This window comes from Coffea eugenioides, chromosome 6, assembly GCF_003713205.1.
Source record: "Coffea eugenioides isolate CCC68of chromosome 6, Ceug_1.0, whole genome shotgun sequence".
NCBI classification, from domain to species: domain Eukaryota; kingdom Viridiplantae; phylum Streptophyta; class Magnoliopsida; order Gentianales; family Rubiaceae; genus Coffea; species Coffea eugenioides.
This window is the reverse complement of record NC_040040.1, coordinates 40,192,555-40,208,874: the sequence shown is the minus strand read 5'-3', so window position 1 is coordinate 40,208,874 and position 16,320 is coordinate 40,192,555.

Here is a 16,320-nt window from a genome sequence, read left to right as displayed (position 1 = left end):
ATTTCGTCTTAATTCTAGGTTCCCGTTGATACTTAACAATTATAAACACTTAAAATTAGCTATCGAAATTCAAATAATTAATATTAAAACAATAAAATACTCTACCTCAAGAAATATTAAGTTAACTTGGCAAAAATCAAATAATTCAATATTCTGCACAATTAAACTATTTGTAACCTAAAAATTATTTTTACCTACTTATTTAAGATCAACTAATAATAACATTTATTAAAAGTCTAAAATGCAAATGCAACAAGTATATATATATATTTATATATATATGTATATATTTTCAAGGTTCTCACATCCTTCCCCCCTTAAATGAATTTTGTCATCAAAATTCTCACCTTCTAATGAAATAATTCGGGGTATTTCCTCTACATATCTTCTTCCAGTTCCCAAGTTGCTTCCTCTATTTCATGATTTTTCCATAGAATCTTTACCAAAGGAATTTTCTTACCTCTCAATTCTTTCACTTCTCTATCCAAAATCTTAACTGGTCCTTCCTCATAAGTTAATGACTCATCCACCTCAATTCCTTCCAATTGCAACACATGGCTTGGGTCAGGGTGATATTTCTTGAACATAGAAACATGAAATACATTGTGAATCTTGGCCATACTCGAAGGCAACCTCAACTGATACGCCACTTTACCGATTCGTTTCAGAATTTCAAAAGGTCCAATGTACCTTGGCTTTAGCTTCTTACCCTGTTTGGATAATACTCCGCCCTTCAAGGGTTTAACTCTTAGGAAAACCTTGTCTTCTATTTCGAATTCCAAATCTTTTCTCCTTGTGTCGGCGTAGCTCTTTTGTCGACTTTGGGCAGTTCGAAGCCTTTCCCTAATTAGTTTCACTTTCTCATGAGCTTCTTCCATCCAAGGTATAACCGTTGGATCTAAAATTTTCTTCTCTCCTACTTCATCCCAATGAATCGGAGATCGACACCTTCTCCCATACAATGCCTCATAAGGTGCCATTTGAATTGAAGTATGATAGCTGTTATTATAGGCAAATTCTACTAAGGTCATATACTGGCTCCATTTACCTCCAAAATCCAACATACACGACCTCAGCATATTCTCCAAAGTCTGAATTGTCCTTTCTGACTGTCCGTCCGTTTGGGGATGATAAGCAGTACTAAACTTCAACTTGGTCCCCAATGTCTCTTGAAATTTCTGCCAGAAACGTGAAACAAACCTTGGATCTCTATCAGACACAATACTTATAGGAATACCATGCAATCTCATGATCTCTTCTGTGTACAACTTGGCCAGTTTTTCCAAAGAAAAGCTCATACTCACCAGTAGAAAATGTGCGGACTTGGTAAGCCTATCAACTATCACCCAAACCGCATCAAATCCTTTTTGACTTCGAGGCAATCCCGTTACAAAATCCATGGTTATGTGTTCCCATTTTCATTCGGGAATTTCTAGTGGTTGCAATAGACCAGAGGGTTTCTGATGTTCAGCTTTTACTTGTTGGTATATCAGACATTTTTGTACAAATTCTGCCACGTCCTTTTTCAAACCGTCCCACCAATATAACTCTTTCACATCGTGATATATTTTGCTCACTCCTGGGTGTATAGTATACCTTGATCGATGTGATTCTTCTAGAATTTCTTTCCTTAACCCTTCATCAACTGGAACCACAATTCGATCTCGAAACCTTAACACTCCCTCAGACCCTAATTTAAAGTCTAGGGTTTCTCCGTTTTGCACTTTCTCCAACTTTTTCTGGATTATAGGGTCCGTTTTCTGTGCCTCCTTAATACGCTCCAATAATGGTGATTTCAACGACAGGTTCCCAAATGAAATCTTCAATCTCTCCAAGCGTGGGTTCCAAATACTAACATCTTCTAACATGTCCCATTCTTTTACCATTAACCCCGCTACTTGGGCCTTTCTATTTAGAGCGTCTGCTACCACATTGGCTTTTCCTGGGTGGTAGTTGATAGAACAATCATAATCCTCTAAAAATTCTACCCATCGCCTCTGTCTCAAATTCAATTCCTTTTGGGAGAACAAGTACTTAAGACTCTTGTGGTCCGTAAAAACTTCAAAGGTCACACCATACAAGTAATGCCTCCATTTCTTTAAGGCAAGACCACTGCAGCCAGTTCTAGGTCATGCGTTGGGTAATTTTGTTCATGAGACTTCAATTTTCTAGAGGCATAGGCAACTACCTTACCTTTTTGCATTAGTACACATCCTAAACCTTCCCTAAAGGCATCAGAGTATACGATATAACTTTCTACTCCGTCAGGCAACGCCAACACAGGGGCTTATGTTAAGCGCTTCTTTAACTCCTGAAAACTTGACTCGCACTTTGGAGTCCAAATGAACTTAGTATTTTTCTTTGTCAGCTCTGTTATAGGTCCAGCAATCTTCGAAAAGTCCTTGATGAATTGCCTGTAATAACCTGCTAGACCCAAGAAACTTCTGACCTCAGTTGGAGTTTCTGGCTGTTTCCACATTGTGACTGCCTCAACTTTTGTCGGGTCCACAACAATTCCATCTTTAGAAACTTTGTGTCCCAGAAAAGAAATTTCTTCCAGCCAAAACTCGCACTTGCTAAATTTAGCATATAATTTATGCTCTCTTAAGATTTGCAGAACTATCTCCAAGTGTTTAGCATGTTCCTCTCGAGTCTTAGAATATACTAGGATATCATCAATAAAGACTACTACGAACTGATCCAAGTACTTTTTAAAGACTCTCTGCATTAAGTCCATGAAGGCAGTTGGTGCATTGGTTAATCCAAATGGCATGACTGCAAATTCAAAATGTCCATATCTTGTGTTAAAAGCAGTCTTAGGTATGTCTTCCTTCTTAATTTTCAACTGATAATACCCTTGCCTCAAATCCAGCTTGGAGAAAACTACTGCTCCTTGCAGCTGGTCGAATAGGCTGTCAATTAGTGGTAGAGGGTATTTATTTTTAATTGTACCTTCATTTAATCCTCGATAATCAATACATAACCTCAAACTTCCATCCTTTTTCTTAACAAATAGAACAGGTGCTCCCCATGGCGAATCACTTTCTCTAACAAAACCTCTCTCCAATAAATCCTGTAATTGAATTTTCAATTCTTTTAGCTCTGCAGGAGCCATTTGGTACGGAGTCTTAGAAATTGGGGCCATTCCCGGCATTAGTTCAATCTTGAACTCCACTTCTCTCTCTGGAGGTAATGTTTTTAATTCTTCGGGAAACACATCTGGAAATTCCCTTACCACTGGTACATCTTCCAATTTTACTTGATCACTGGGTGCGTTAATCAGGAAAGCTAAGAAACCTTGCGCTCCTTTATACAACATTTTCCTTGGCCGAATTCCCGAAATCATAGCAGATGATGCTAACCTGCCTTTTACATCCAATTTCAGGGTTGCTTCCCCGGGAATCCAAAATTCTACCACTTTCGCTCTGCAATCAAGCTTAGCATCGTGATGAGTTAGGAAATCCATTCCTATAATAACATCATAACCTTTTATGTCCAAACTGACTAGATCTACAAGCATCTTACGCTCTCCAACCCAGAATTCGCAGTTCTTATAGGCCAGGCTAGTGATTATGCTTTTATTACCCATGGGTGTCCTAACTTCAAGATCAAAGGGTAATCTAACAGGTTTTACATCAATTCCGTACATAAAAGTTGGATTCACAAATGAATGAGTTGCGCCAGGATCAATTAGTACTCTAACTAATCGGTGAAAGATTGGAAGAGTACCTTCCACGACTTCCGAGGATTCAGGTACGGGTTGGTCGTCAATGGCGTACACCCTGGTAGGAACTTTCGGCCTACTTCCTCCAGAAGTGGATTGTCTAGCATTCGGGGTACCACCTTCTTGGTTTTTTGGACAACCGGCAAACTGGTGCTCGCTGCTTCCGCACCTCAAGCACTTTCCTTCTTTCCTCCAGCATCCGTCCTCAGTATGGCCGGCCTTCCTGCAAAACCCACAAGTTACTTGAGGGGTTGTCACACGACCTCCTTGCGGGGCGTTCCTATTTTGACTCCTTCCACTTGGTCCTCCTCTAGCTCCGATATCTCTTTCCCTGGCACCTCTTGCCCCTGCTCCTCTCGCTAGAGCACCTTGTGGTGCTCCAGGACTATTTACTCCACCCGTTCCTCGACCCATTTTGACCGGTGGAGCATTTGCATAAGTCGACTCCCGACTGCTGCTAGGGCCAAATCTTTTCTTAGCCTGGGAAGATTTTACTTGAGCTCTGGCAATTTCAACCCTCTGAGCCCTCTCTACAACATCAGCAAATATGTCCATCCGAACGGCAGCTAATCCCTCTTGGATCTCCTCGTTTAGTCCCTGCACAAACCTCCTTATACGCCTCTGCTCCGTGGCTACCAATTCAGGAGCATAACGAGACAATTTCGTGAATTGAATCTCATATTCGGCAACACTCACCGCCCCCTGCCTACACTTGATGAAGTCATCCTCTCTTTTCTCTTGGATAAGAGGGGGAAGAAACTTGGCATTGAACTCCCTCGTGAAGTTCGCCCAAGTCCTGGGAATATGATTCCTGTCCCAATTAACCCTAACTAGGTTCCACCAGGAACGAGCAGTTCCCTCAAACTGAAATGTGGCGAAAGTCACTTGTCTCTCTTCCGCATAATTTAGAGCTGCAAAGATGTCAGGGATCCTCTCCCACCAACCTTCTGCTACCTCAGGTTCAGGTCCTCCATTAAACTTGGGAGGTCCAAACTTCAAGAATCTCTCCAATGCCCGATCCTCAGTATCGATTGGGCCTTCTTGGTGATGCGCCGGTCTAAGGGCTTGGTGCTCAGTCATGCGCTCTAAGACATCAGTTATTCTATTGATCGCGGTGGCCACTGGGTCTCCGGCCACGCCCTCCTGACCTTGGTCTTGATTGACCTCAGGTCCCCTATCACCACCAACCTCGGGGTGTTGTCTAGTGGATCTCCCACATTCTCTACCTCTAGCTTGTCGATCCATAACCTAATTATGACTATTGATATAAATAAATTAATTAAGAGAAGATATTGTTATTTATTTACTTATTACTATTATTATTGTTATATATATATATATATATTTTTTGTAAGTAAAATCAACATGAACATTAAGGAAAAGGAAAATAAAACACTTAACACATATATTCACACACCAAGGTTCATACAAATAACAGGTTAGGGTGCCTTCCAAAAGTATGGCACACAAGTTTAACAAATATATACAAACAATCCCTTAAACCAAAAATAGGGATGTAGTGCCTCAAAAGTAGGCCATCCAACTAGACAAAATGCTATGACCTAAACTAGTGTCACCCTATCTAACCCTGGATACTTAGTTACAAGCAGATCAAACCTAGTCTAACCCTCAGTAGGGCTGCCAGGAGCAACGTCCTCCTCAGGGTCCTCCTCAACACCCGCCTAAGCAGTACCCTGAATAATACCCATGACCTCGTCTATCATCATAGTGGCATCAGCCCTAATACCCGCACTCCTATCTCATACCTCCTCAGCTACTCGAGTCAATCGAGACCTCTGTCTCCCTAACTCCTCACGAGCAGCCTCTGACCTAGCCGTCTCGGCTACTAACCTCTGCTCGAGCTCAGCTATGCGGTCAAGCTGAGTATCAACCATGATGCTCAACTCCTCGACGTCCTGGGTCAAAGTATGATTAGCGTCCCTCAACTGGCGACGCTCGTCGTCTAAGGACAGCACTAACTCATTATGGTAGGCATATGTGACCCTACACTGGCATCGGGGGTGCCTATCAGCTGGTGTATAACGTATACGAGGTCCTCCGTTTCGTGGCCTATAAGAGATGGACCTAAGAGGCTCTACATGTCCATTAGCCAATCCGTTACCATTAGCATGTCCGTTTCCGTTTTCCATACCTGCAAAATTAACCAAAATCCAAGAGTTAATACTTAAATAGCTAACTTGCTCAAGTACTACTTAGGATATGTCTGATCAACTCACTTCTTAACTTTTAAAAGGTTCAGGGTTTCTAATATATCTATTATATCTTTCAAATAATTTTCCTAACCTAGGCTCTGATACCACCTGTGGCGGCCCCACTTCTCCCTAAGGCGAACCAGAGGGTTGGCGGGTCGCCTGCCTAACTCTTGCTAGCACTCACGCAAGGAAACCGACTAAACCCCTCCGACGAATAACTTAAACAAAAACAAAGTTCGTCACCCGAACAAGCCAAACCTTTAAACGACCAGAATACTATGGACACATTAACTTCAGAGATAACATTGCCATTGGACGTCTGAACGTTCACTCTTAAGTACACCTCCAACCAGTTTAACACACAACTATATTTATACATTTCAAACCACAAAGTGAAATCATAAAATTCAAATACATTCATACAAATCAAAACAAAACTTAGGGTTTGCACTTTTCCAGCTTCAAGTGGCAACCCAAGACAAAAGATACATAGTCCGATTCGAAACAACATTCACAAAAACTAAAGGCAGACTTCAAGTCTCTCGAATGTCAAAACCTGTTCAGGAAAACAAATAACGTGGGGTGAGCTAAAGCTCAGTGGTGCCCCAAACATGCAATCATATAAAACAAATAGCAAATAAAAACCCCAAGCTTAAATTCAACAAATAGGAAAGCGTTTAACAGCACAGAGTAGGATACAGGGCTCTCAGGAGCCATTTTTCCACGAACTTGATCAAAATTAATCGCAGTTGACCCTCCGTCAACTCTCACTATCTAAAGTCCATGTAGATTCTTTTTTTTTTTCTTAACACGCTCCAACCAACTTACTCCCACCGGGCCCGTCCTTCACACGAGAGAGTTTGGTATTACTCGAGTATACCTTTTATAGCCTAGTCGAGGGATTCACCCAACGACGTCACACAAGTGGTTACCAAGTCAGGATAAGAGGCCCTCCCACCCTAAGGTGTGGTACATTCCCCTGCCTGGTAGTTGAGTTGACGAGTCCACGCTCCAGTCAACAATTGCAAGATTTTGGTACTTGAGTTAGGATAAGAGGCCCTCCCACCCTCAGGTGTGGTACATTCCCCCACTCAGTACTTAACTAGTGCAAGCAAGGTATTCGAGAAAACATTTCAAGCAATTCACCACTCGAAAGGCTAGTGCGATAAAGTACACACTGCCCTCTTCGATGGATCAGAAAAATAAACCACATTCCAATTATCACATAACAGTCAAGAAAGCACTTTAACAAGATAAAACATAGAACAAGCAAGGACACTCACCAAAAGTGAAGCTCAAAAGTCAAGCTGGGAATCGAAGTCCACGTCCTCGCTAAACCCTAAAAGGCCAAGTTTTAAATCTATAAGTTTTACTATACAAGTTCTTGATTTATATATAAAAGATTATCTGATATATAACTAGTTTATTTCCTCGAAATAAATCAACAATTCTCTTAAAATTAAAACTAGTAAAAGTGATAAAATATTTCGTATGGTTTCTTTAAAGATACATTTCTTTCTAGAGGTGCAACTAGAACTAATCTACTTCAAATAAGTTTTCTTGCCGAACAAGTTTTCTAAACCTTTTCATTTAAAGTTATTGAAATCTCGTGTTTTTGACAGTTTTCCTCTAAAACAACTAGTCAGGGACAATTTTATGAAAAATTTAGAGTTTGAAAGTTAGTGGAATTAATTCCTAAAAGTAATAAAGCTAGTTTAAGCGAAGGAAATAATTAACTAGTTAGCAAGGTTTTAAAAAGTCTCGACACCTGAATTTTAGCATTATCGTACTATACTCAATTTCTATAGCTTGATACTAGGACAAAATATTTCAACAAAGCTTGGTTTAAAAGTACCCGAATTCAAAGAACCAAAACGGACTTCACGATTCCTATTCATTTGCACATTATATTCCAATTTGCCAATATAGCAAAAATCACAATTCCAACATCAATTTCACTAGGGCTTCGTCAATCATTAGCCCTAGGTCGCAGCAAGTTCAATTCTAATCAAAATTAAACAAAGGAAGTCTAAGACGTCAAAACAATTCCAAACCACAAGTCATGGCTTTCCAAGTGCATTTCGGCCAAATCACTTAAACAATTCCACCAAAAATTTAACTCTTGTAAAGATTACTCAAATGGCCAAGAGCTTCATCAATCATTAGCTCTTGGCATCAAACAATCATTTCTTACTTTATTATTTAAACTATCAAAATCAAATTTGACCTTAATATATAAATTTAACATTCTTAATATTCATTTTTCCCTTTTATTTTCAAAACTTATTAACTTTATCATTTTCAAACCATGAAACATACCTATCTTCAAGTTTAACTTGTATACTCATTCAGTCCAATATACTTTCTCAATCCAATATTAATTATGGCTTATAGAAACTCCACTCCCTTTTTCAACTAAACTTTAAGTTATTTATAAATTAACTTAATCCACAACCTTCACCTCTCACAATTTATAGTCTTTGAATTACTAAGAAAGCCAATTTTAAGCGATTAGAAGTCACTTCATGAATGCGGCTATAACAATTTACTTAAGAGTTTCTAAAATATCAAATAAGTTTTAACTCATTGCCATATGACCTATCTACCTAAATTCAGCAACAAAACTTCAAGTTTTCATCCAATAACTTCATTTTCCAATTGATTAAACTACAGAGTATCAACGAATATTATATGTGGAAGTTCACAGAATTGAAATTTGAAAGAAAAGCTAGTCCTACGTTCATTCTCTTCCTCTCGGCTATCTCTCTCTCTCTCTAACAGATTGCATCAGCTTTCTTCATTTAATTCCACATGCCAAAGTTGATTATCAAACTACAGAGTACCATCAGCAGGAGCACAAGATTACAGCCAAGGAAATCAGAAGCAACACTGGTTCAACTCCTAATCTCCCTCTCTCGGCATAACTTCAGAATTTTTAGCAGCAATCAACTTAACCCAATTTTTCTCCAACAAACTCTTCAGTTCATGTTCAAATCTTTCATGCATGTTCAAACCAAGCTAATATATAATATATATTATAGTTTAACATAGGAATTCAAGACCAAAAATCATGAAGACAGTTAAGAATCTGTCATTCTCTTTCTCGGGTAAGCTGGAAAATTTTGCAGTAGAAAACTTCCCTTGGTTTCCATCCAAAATCCAACTTTTCCCTATATTTTCTTCAACTAAACCTCCCAAACATCAAAGACCCACGTATCACATGCAAAATCTACCATTAATTTCCTTTTTTTTTTAATAACAACAGGCTGCAGCTCAGCCTGCAAGCTCTCGGTTTCCAACTTCAGTCCAGCTTCTATTTTTCTTCATTAACAGATTTTTTTCTTCGGTTAAAACTCGTTATTCCCTCTCTAAGACTAACATGCATTCAATCTACTCTCTGATATCTAGTAAATAAAAGGTGATTACAGAATTTCTCTACCTGTTTTCCTTTAAAGCTCAGCAAAAGCAGACTGTTTCTACGCTTAGCTTCCGGTTCCTCAAACTGCAACTACTTCCTTCCTTCCTCTCGGTGATAACTGGTCAGGGATGCACTAGCAACGTTTCCTCCTTCAATCACCCCCTTAGCACTCGGTTTAGAGTAGTGGAAGGAGAAAGAAATGGTGAAGCTCTCAGTTTCTCTCTCTCGGTTGCTGCTGTCCAGAGTAGAAATGTAAAGCTCTCTCACGTTGTAACTTCCTATTATTCTCCCTCGGTCGATAACTCCTATGCTGGCCACTCACTTCCTCTCATTTGGTGGGGAACAAACTCTGAGTTCTCCTCTCAATTTTGTTGCTAGTCAGACACTCCACAGCTTTGCTTCACTCGGTTCTCTTTTCCTTTGCTCAGACTACTAGCTGGCTGCATGGTAATTTTGAGATGGAGGAAGGCTAATTTGGTCTTTTAACATCTTGTCCGACCTTCCACTTAAGTCCTCATTCGTAAACTACTTCCAAAATTTTACCCCAAATGAAATTTGATAGCCTATTGGTATACTAATCTCGCAAAAATTCAATTATCGAGATTTTAACGTCCTAAATACAGTTATAAGGGTTTTGACCTAAAACAATTTCGTCTTAATTCTAGGTTCCCGTTGATACTTAACAATTATAAACACTTAAAATTAGCTATCGAAATTCAAATAATTAATATTAAAACAATAAAATACTCTACCTCAAGAAATATTAAGTTAACTTGGCAAAAATCAAATAATTCAATATTCTGCACAATTAAACTATTTGTAACCTAAAAATTATTTTTACCTACTTATTTAAGATCAACTAATAATAACATTTATTAAAAGTCTAAAATGCAAATGCAACAAGTATATATATATATTTATATATATATGTATATATTTTCAAGGTTCTCACATCCTTCCCCCCTTAAATGAATTTTGTCATCAAAATTCTCACCTTCTAATGAAATAATTCGGGGTATTTCCTCTACATATCTTCTTCCAGTTCCCAAGTTGCTTCCTCTATTTCATGATTTTTCCATAGAATCTTTACCAAAGGAATTTTCTTACCTCTCAATTCTTTCACTTCTCTATCCAAAATCTTAACTGGTCCTTCCTCATAAGTTAATGACTCATCCACCTCAATTCCTTCCAATTGCAACACATGGCTTGGGTCAGGGTGATATTTCTTGAACATAGAAACATGAAATACATTGTGAATCTTGGCCATACTCGAAGGCAACCTCAACTGATACGCCACTTTACCGATTCGTTTCAGAATTTCAAAAGGTCCAATGTACCTTGGCTTTAGCTTCTTACCCTGTTTGGATAATACTCCGCCCTTCAAGGGTTTAACTCTTAGGAAAACCTTGTCTTCTATTTCGAATTCCAAATCTTTTCTCCTTGTGTCGGCGTAGCTCTTTTGTCGACTTTGGGCAGTTCGAAGCCTTTCCCTAATTAGTTTCACTTTCTCATGAGCTTCTTCCATCCAAGGTATAACCGTTGGATCTAAAATTTTCTTCTCTCCTACTTCATCCCAATGAATCGGAGATCGACACCTTCTCCCATACAATGCCTCATAAGGTGCCATTTGAATTGAAGTATGATAGCTGTTATTATAGGCAAATTCTACTAAGGTCATATACTGGCTCCATTTACCTCCAAAATCCAACATACACGACCTCAGCATATTCTCCAAAGTCTGAATTGTCCTTTCTGACTGTCCGTCCGTTTGGGGATGATAAGCAGTACTAAACTTCAACTTGGTCCCCAATGTCTCTTGAAATTTCTGCCAGAAACGTGAAACAAACCTTGGATCTCTATCAGACACAATACTTATAGGAATACCATGCAATCTCATGATCTCTTCTGTGTACAACTTGGCCAGTTTTTCCAAAGAAAAGCTCATACTCACCAGTAGAAAATGTGCGGACTTGGTAAGCCTATCAACTATCACCCAAACCGCATCAAATCCTTTTTGACTTCGAGGCAATCCCGTTACAAAATCCATGGTTATGTGTTCCCATTTTCATTCGGGAATTTCTAGTGGTTGCAATAGACCAGAGGGTTTCTGATGTTCAGCTTTTACTTGTTGGTATATCAGACATTTTTGTACAAATTCTGCCACGTCCTTTTTCAAACCGTCCCACCAATATAACTCTTTCACATCGTGATATATTTTGCTCACTCCTGGGTGTATAGTATACCTTGATCGATGTGATTCTTCTAGAATTTCTTTCCTTAACCCTTCATCAACTGGAACCACAATTCGATCTCGAAACCTTAACACTCCCTCAGACCCTAATTTAAAGTCTAGGGTTTCTCCGTTTTGCACTTTCTCCAACTTTTTCTGGATTATAGGGTCCGTTTTCTGTGCCTCCTTAATACGCTCCAATAATGGTGATTTCAACGACAGGTTCCCAAATGAAATCTTCAATCTCTCCAAGCGTGGGTTCCAAATACTAACATCTTCTAACATGTCCCATTCTTTTACCATTAACCCCGCTACTTGGGCCTTTCTATTTAGAGCGTCTGCTACCACATTGGCTTTTCCTGGGTGGTAGTTGATAGAACAATCATAATCCTCTAAAAATTCTACCCATCGCCTCTGTCTCAAATTCAATTCCTTTTGGGAGAACAAGTACTTAAGACTCTTGTGGTCCGTAAAAACTTCAAAGGTCACACCATACAAGTAATGCCTCCATTTCTTTAAGGCAAGACCACTGCAGCCAGTTCTAGGTCATGCGTTGGGTAATTTTGTTCATGAGACTTCAATTTTCTAGAGGCATAGGCAACTACCTTACCTTTTTGCATTAGTACACATCCTAAACCTTCCCTAAAGGCATCAGAGTATACGATATAACTTTCTACTCCGTCAGGCAACGCCAACACAGGGGCTTATGTTAAGCGCTTCTTTAACTCCTGAAAACTTGACTCGCACTTTGGAGTCCAAATGAACTTAGTATTTTTCTTTGTCAGCTCTGTTATAGGTCTTGCAATCTTCGAAAAATCCTTGATGAATTGCCTGTAATAACCTGCTAGACCAAAAAAACTTCTGACCTCTGTTGGAGTTTCTGGCTGCTTCCACATTGTGACTGCCTCAACTTTTGCCGGATCCACGGCAATTCCATCTTTAGAAACTTTGTGCCCCAAAAAAGAAATTTCTTCCAGCCAAAACTCGCACTTGCTAAATTTAGCATACAATTTATGCGCTCTTAAGATCTGCAGAACTATCTCCAAGTGTTTAGCATGTTCTTCACGAGTCTTAGAATATACTAGAATATCATCAATAAAAACTACTACAAACTGATCCAAGTACTTTTTAAAGACTCTCTGCATTAAGTCCATGAAGGCAGCTGGTGCATTGGTTAATCCAAATGGCATGACTGCAAACTCAAAATGTCCATATCTTGTATTAAAAGCAGTTTTAGGAATGTCTTCCTTCTTAATTTTCAACTGATAATACCCTTGCCTCAAATCCAGCTTGGAGAAAACTACTGATCCTTGCAGCTGATCGAATAAACTGTCAATCAATGGTAGAGGTATTTATTTTTAATTGTACCTTCATTTAATCCTCGATAATCAATACATAACCTCAAACTTCCATCCTTTTTCTTAACAAATAGAACAGGTGCTCCCCATGGCGAATCACTTTCTCTAACAAAACCTCTCTCCAATAAATCCTGTAATTGAATTTTCAATTCTTTTAGCTCTGCAGGAGCCATTCGGTACGGAGTCTTAGAAATTGGGGCCATTCCCGCATTAGTTCAATCTTGAACTCCACTTCTCTCTCTGGAGGTAATGTTTTTAATTCTTCGGGAAACACATCTGGAAATTCCCTTACCACTGGTACATCTTCCAATTTTACTTGGTCACTGGGAGCGTTAATCAGGAAAGCTAAGAAACCTTGCGCTCCTTTATACAACATTTTCCTTGCCCGAATTCCCGAAATCATAGCAGATGATGCTAACCTGCCTTTCACATCCAATTTCAGGGTTGGTTCCCCGGGAATCCAAAATTCTACCACTTTCGCTCTGCAATCAAGCTTAGCATGGTGATGAATTAGAAAATTCATTCCTATAATAACATCGTAACCTTTTATGTCCAAACTGACTAGATCTACTAGCATCCTACGCTCTCCAACTCAGAATTTGCAGTTCTTATAGGCCAGGCTAGTGATTATGCTTTTATTACCTATGGGTGTCCTAACTTCAAGATCAAAGGGTAATCTAACAGGTTTTACATCAATTCCGGACATAAAAGTTGGATTCACAAATGAATGAGTTGCGCCAGGATCAATTAGTACTATAGCTAATCGGTGTAAGATTGGAAGAGTACCTTCCACGACTTCCGAGGATTCAGGTATGGGTTGGTCATCAATGGCGTACACCCTGGCAGGAACTTTCGGCCTACTTCCTCCAGAAGTGGCTTGTCTAGCACTCGGGGTACCACCTTTTTGGTTTTTTTTGGACAACCGGTAAACTGGTGCTCGCTGCTTCCGCACCTCAAGCACTTTCCTTCTTTCCTCCAGCATCCGTCCTCAGTATGGCCGGCCTTCCTGCAAAATCCACAAGTTACCTGAGGGGTTGTCACACGACCTCCTTGCGGGGCGTTCCTAGTTTGACTCCTTCCACTTGGTCCTCCTCTAGCTCCGATATCTCTTTCCCTGGCACCTCTTGCTCCAGCTCCTCTCGCTAGAGTACCTTGTGGTGCTCCAGGACTATTTACTCCACCCGTTCCTCGACCCACTTTGGCCGGTGGAGCATTTGCATAAGTCGACTCCCGACTGCTGCTAGAGCCAAATCTTTTCTTGGTCTGGAAAGATTTTACTTGAACTCTGGCAACTTCAACCCTCTGAGCCCTCTCTACAGCATCAGCAAATGTGTCCATCCGATCGGCAGCTAATGTGACGACCCCACTTCCCCCTAAGGCGAACCAGAGGGTTGGCGGGCCGCCTGCCTAGCTCTCTGGTTCGCCTTAGGGGGAAGTGGGGTCGTCACAGGTGGTATCAGAGCCTAGGTTAGAAAAGTTATTCAAGAGACATATTAGATGTGCTAGAAACCCTAATCCTCTCTAGGAATGAGAATTGAGAACCTTAGATATACCTTAAGTGATATCCGATCCAGTTAGCTACTTAAGTTCTAACCTTTAAGTTTTGATTATTTTGCAGGTATGGAGAATGGTAATGGACATGCTAACGGTAGTAGCGCGGCTAATGGACATGCTGAGCCCCTTAGATCCATTTCATATAGGCCTCGAGATGGAGGAGACCGAGTTCGATACTCACCTGCTGATAGGCACCCTAGATGCCAGTGTAGAGTCATGTACGCGTATCCCAATATTTTGGTGTTATCCCTAGATGATGAGCGCCGCCACTTGTGGGACACTAACCACACCTTGACCCAAGATGTGGAGGAGCTGAGTATCATGGTGGATACCCAATTCGATCGTATAGTCGATCTGGAGAGTAGGCTAGCGGCTGAGCACGCTAAGTTGGAGGCCGCTCGTTTGGAGATAGAGCGACAGAAGTCTAGAGCGACCCGACTAGCCGAGAGAATGCGTGATAGGAGTGCCGGCATCAGAGCTGATGCCGTGATGATGATGGATGAGGCCACTAGTTTTATTCAGAATGGCGAGCAGACAGGTGCAGAGGAGGATCCGGAGGAGGATCTAGAGGAGGACCCGGAGAAGGATCCAGAGGAGGACCCGGAGGAGGATCCGGAGGAGGACGTTGCTCCGGATAGCCCTGCTCAGGGTTAGGTTAGGACTAACCTATTTACACTAGATATGGAGGGTTAGGCAAGGGACACTAGCTAAGTCATCAAATTTTGTCTAGGTGGATGACTTACTTTCGAGGCACCATATCCCCAATTTTTGTTTAAGGGATTATCTGTATGTATTTCGTTAGATCTATGTGCCTTACTTTTGGAAATGTCCCAACTTGTTATTTGTATGACTTTCACGTAGAAATATATGTTAAGTGTCTTATTTTCCTTTTCCTCCATTTCCATATTGATTTTAACTACCAAGAGAATAATAATAATCTTAACTAATAATACCTTCGCCTAATTGTCTTATCCTTCCGTAATAGGCATATTTAGACTATGGATCGCCAAGTGGTAGGAAGGAGCCGTGGGAGACCCACTAGACAACACCCGGAAGCGGGTGGTGATAGGGAACCCGAGGTCAATCAAGACCAAGGGCAAGAGGGCGTGGCCGGAGATCGAGTGGCCACCGCAATTAACCGTATCACTGATGTCCTAGAGCGCTTGACTGCCGCTGGACCAGTACGCCACCATGGGGGCCCAGCTGATTCCGAAGATCGGGCACTAGAGAGGTTTCTGAAGTTTGGACCTCCTAAGTTCTACGGAGGACCCGAACCGGAGGTAGCTGAGGGATGGTGGGAGAGAATCTCCGACATCTTCGCAGCTCTAAACTACACGGAAGAGCGGCAAGTGACTTTTGCCGCATTCCAGTTTGAGGGAGCCGCTCGTTCCTAGTGGAACCTGGTAAAGGACTAACTGGGACAGGAAACCATATTCCAAGGACTTGGGCAAACTTCACAAGGGAGTTCAATGCCAAATTTCTTCCACCTCTATTCAAGAAAAGAGAGAGAGGATGACTTCATAAAATGTAAGCAAGGGGCGATGAGTGTCGCCGAATATGAAGTCCAGTTCACAAAGCTATCCCGATTTGCACCTGAGTTGATAGCCACTGAGCAAAGGCGTGTCCGGGGGTTTGTGCAGGGACTAAATGTGGAAATACAGGAAGGTTTAGCCGCTGTTTGAATAGACACTTTTGCCGACGCTGTTGAGAGAGCTCAACGGGTTGAAGTAGCTAGAGCCCAAGTGAAATCTTTTCAGGCCAAGAAAGATTTGCTCCTAGTAGTAGCCGGGAGCCGACTTTTGGGAATGCCCCACCGGCCAAAG